Source organism: Trachymyrmex septentrionalis, unplaced genomic scaffold, assembly GCF_001594115.1.
Source record: "Trachymyrmex septentrionalis isolate Tsep2-gDNA-1 unplaced genomic scaffold, Tsep1.0 scaffold17, whole genome shotgun sequence".
NCBI lineage: Eukaryota > Metazoa > Arthropoda > Insecta > Hymenoptera > Formicidae > Trachymyrmex > Trachymyrmex septentrionalis.
This window is the reverse complement of record NW_017304864.1, coordinates 387,114-391,107: the sequence shown is the minus strand read 5'-3', so window position 1 is coordinate 391,107 and position 3,994 is coordinate 387,114. Positions and strand designations below refer to the sequence as shown.

Here is a 3,994-nt window from a genome sequence, read left to right as displayed (position 1 = left end):
AATAGCGAATGTACGGTCTTACGCACACAGTTACATTACATTAAATTAAAAAAATGCATATTGAAAGGCACTATATATAAAATTAGTAAAGTTAAATCAAAAGCATATAAATATTTTGAATAACTAATCATCCAACAATGATATTGTCATTTTATTTAATAAAATATACATATTATTTCGTTGTCAAAGTTGATTATGCAACTGCATGTAGTTATGTAAAGTAGATTTTTATGTATGTAAAGTAGGTTTTTTTTAAATACGACTATTGTAGTGAACGAATTCACCATGAGACTAGACTATGAATACAGACAAGTTTTTCTAGTTAATAACGCTCATGAATTTATAAGGAATAATATAATTGAAATTTTAGAAGCAATATTGCTCCGTCTTTATCTTCATTGCACAGAGAAGGGAAAAAAAAGAATAATTCAAAATACCTTAAAATAAATTAATGCATTTCGTATTACTTTCCGATCTCGCTGCTGTTTTTGTAACAATAGGGATTCACTTGTATAGTATGCGCGTTTTAGTTCTAATTAGATTCCCGATTAGATTAGATTCTTCGTTGTAACTACGGTCGAAGTGTAAACGAGACAATTAAAAATCTACTTAACTTGCTAATATTTAAAGTCAGCCACGACGGCGATAGTTAATTCGACCTGATTACCGCGTTTCTCTGCTCTTTTCTCGTCGTCTTGAATCTAGATGAAGAGGAAGAAAATTTAGTTGACCCGGTAATTCTCCAGGGCAGTTACATTCATAAAATTCACTTACATTAACATTAGTATTTTCACCGCCCTTTTTACATCACTAATCAAATAGCAAGATAAACTACGTTAGGTAGATTACGTGAAGGAAAATTAACATTAAGAATTAGTTGTCTATCACGATTGACGCTAATTTAAAAGTCTGCGTCATCGTCAGGTAATTTCTCCGTTTTTCTAAGAAATGGATAAGATAACGTTATATCTAATTAATTGTAAATTTTAAATTATATATACATATATATATATATATATATATATATATCGAATTGTATATTTTCTTGCTTAAAAATATTTTTTCTTGCTTTTTTGAACATATCTTTTTCATCGTGAAGTGTGAGATTGTGCTATTTTTATCATTTAGTCGAGTCACACAGCTGTTTAATGTATTCAGTATTTTCTGTACGAATAGAATGTCATTTTAAACAGGTATTATTTGTATAACAATAGGGATACATTTACAATTGGTATTCATCAATATATATGCAGATTAATATAAAAATTACGCTAATCTTCTCGTTGCGTTTAGAAATTATAATTTAATTCTATTTATACCCTTTCTTTCTCTCTTTGTTTCTCTAATTTAATAATTGTATATTTAATCTTTCCGGAAAACGCACAAGTCTAAATATTTTAGAATGTTTGAAATTGTATAAGCTGTATATATCAGTATATGGTTAAGTAAATTTCAGCATGTATGTGTTTAAAAGATATTTTTCAGATATGTTTAAAAAATATTTAAAAGACCCTTTTAGATATTTTTCTCATGTCCAAAAGTGTCTTTTAAATATGCGCGTTATTGGAATTTACATATATATGTGTATACTTAGAGATATACCTATATAGCTTATACATAACATTTCAAAATATGAAGATACTAAATGTACAATTATTAGAGAGAAAAAGAGAAAGAGAGAGAGAGAGAGAACGTTTTAAATGTAATTAGAATCAAATTATAGTTTATTATTTTTAATTGATGATCATACAATATCGATCTAAACGTGCTATTAGCACGAAACGCATCTATTTCACGTACCGCTTAATTACGATAGACACGGTCCGAGGACATTCGTGATTCTCGACATTGACGATCATAATCCAAGTATTGCTCCTATCGAGCGTAATTGCGGCTCGCCACGAGAAATTCGAACTCTGTATACGCTATGTGTTCCATACAGAAGGACGATCCACGGACGGTATCTCCCAATAATAGTTGCTCACCGCTTGCCTGGAGTGACGATTAGTATAAAGTAGATAATGACCGTCCTCGGCGGCCGCCACGTATCATCGTCATCCAAACAGTTGCATTCGACGATATCACTCGTATTTGTACGATGACGTCGAACTTCTCGGTCTTCGCAGACACATCGCCGTATTGTCGCTTTCTGAGATACGAGATAAACAGATTATTCCGTTATGTATTCGAATTTTGAAACATTCCGATAAATACCAGCGCGACGTGACAATACTAACTGATCATTCGAGCCTACTAGTATATTGTTTGCTTTTTACCTAGTTAAACGTGATAAAGAAAAGAAAATAACATTGAGAAGGTGAAAGAACAAGGGAGAAAAAAAGGAGATTGAAATTTTGGATTGAAAAATTGAATACATAAACAAGATCTGAAGAACTGAAGATCTCGAAGAGGAATATAAAAGATAAGTTGAATCTATATATAAACAATATAAATATAAACAATTAATAAATCAAATTGCTAGAAATCTTCTGTTAAAATTCTTGAATCAAATAATCTTCAATTTTCTTGTGGTGAATAATTTTATTCAGAGAATTGTAATAATTGGGAAAATATTGCCAGTAAATTGTGAATTTTTCACGATATTAATTTTTATCGGCGTAGGACACAAGCATGCGGCACTAAATGTCTACGATGTAGCTTTGATATATCGCATTGTTTTCTGTATTTATCTCCTAAATGATAAATGGAAAAAAAAGAAAATTTAAACCAGAGAAAATGAGGATACTTGCGGAAAAAGTTTTATCTCCTGTGTCTCGAGGAGGGTAGACAACGCAAAATAATTGCGATAACTCGCAAACGTTGCTGGTAAACGTCTCGGATCGGCGCTACAGTTATTTTTGTCAGATTAACAATCCTAATGGGAGATTATTAGAATCTTGATGGACAACAGTGATAAGAATTTTGTAAAACGGTGAAAGTCCAAAGTTTGAGGATAAATTTAGAAATTCCTTGGGAAAACTTAGGAAAAACAAACAAGTTTAAAGAATGACAAGAACTCCAAACAAAAGTTTCGAAACTATTGATTGAAACGGTGAATTTTAAACAAATCGTATCTTTTTCCAGTTTAGATAATTATATAATTATCGATCTTTAATCTTTTATAACTACATAAGCTTCTATAAATATCTCTAAAGTTATGGTGATAATTGTGATACAACAGTGGAGTATATAAGTAGCGATAATAAAAGAGTATTTCAATTTCAAAAGGCATTTGACAAAAACGTGTGTCGCGTTGAAAAAGTACAATCTCTACGATAAATAATATAGAAAAATACAATTTTTTGCAATAAATAATCTTTACGATAAATAATATTGAAACATGCGGTGTTCTACGTGTGCAACGGAATCAGAATACTTTGAAACTTCGTGGAAAATCAAGTTGGAGCAGATTCGCAGACAGCTAAGAACACTTTTTCAAAACACATTGGCGCGTTATCACAAGTCAAAGAAGAAGGACTACACCAGATTTTTGACAGAGGAGGAACAGAGGTGCAGAATTCTTTCCGTGAAACATATGTATTTCACGATTATATTATATAGCTATTATGGAGCATTTTGTATACTTATGTGCCATTTTTTAATGAGAATTAACTTTATTAATTTAAAAATGGTAAATATCTAAATATATGCGATTAAGAAAGAAATCTCTCGTTGTGGATTTATAAAATTATAACGCTTTTTAGGCTTTTACGGATATTATCTTCAAAGATAGCAGAAGGTTCGTGGGTTATCGTCAATTATTAGTAATGGATAAAAACAATGATGACTCACAAATCTTCTAGTATTTTTTAATATCATGAAATATATTACTTGTACTATTTATATCTTTTTCTACGTGAAACGCACTTCTCTAAGATTTAATAAAAAGAATTATCATAAATTGTTCATGTAAATGTATTTATTAAACAGTTAATGTATTTATAACAATATTGTACGATATTGTAGCATACTGATTTTTCTTCCTTAATCCGAT

The 3,994-nt window shown here is 30.2% G+C and overlaps 1 protein-coding gene across 6 annotated transcripts in view; it reads left to right on the top strand.

Annotated features, from left to right (window-relative positions):
- The window catches only part of LOC108746434 (phospholipid scramblase 1-like), an 18,162-nt gene that overhangs the window by 11,149 nt on the left and 3,019 nt on the right, over positions 1–3,994 (top strand). Inside the window, exon 1 of one of the 6 annotated variants that reach the window (XM_018483215.1) lies at positions 3,272–3,510. The exons of the other annotated variants lie outside the window; for them this stretch is intronic. The gene's annotated coding sequence lies outside the window, so the exon portion shown is untranslated. Of the gene's footprint in view, positions 1–3,271; positions 3,511–3,994 lie in introns of those variants that run through there. 6 annotated transcript variants of the gene reach the window in all.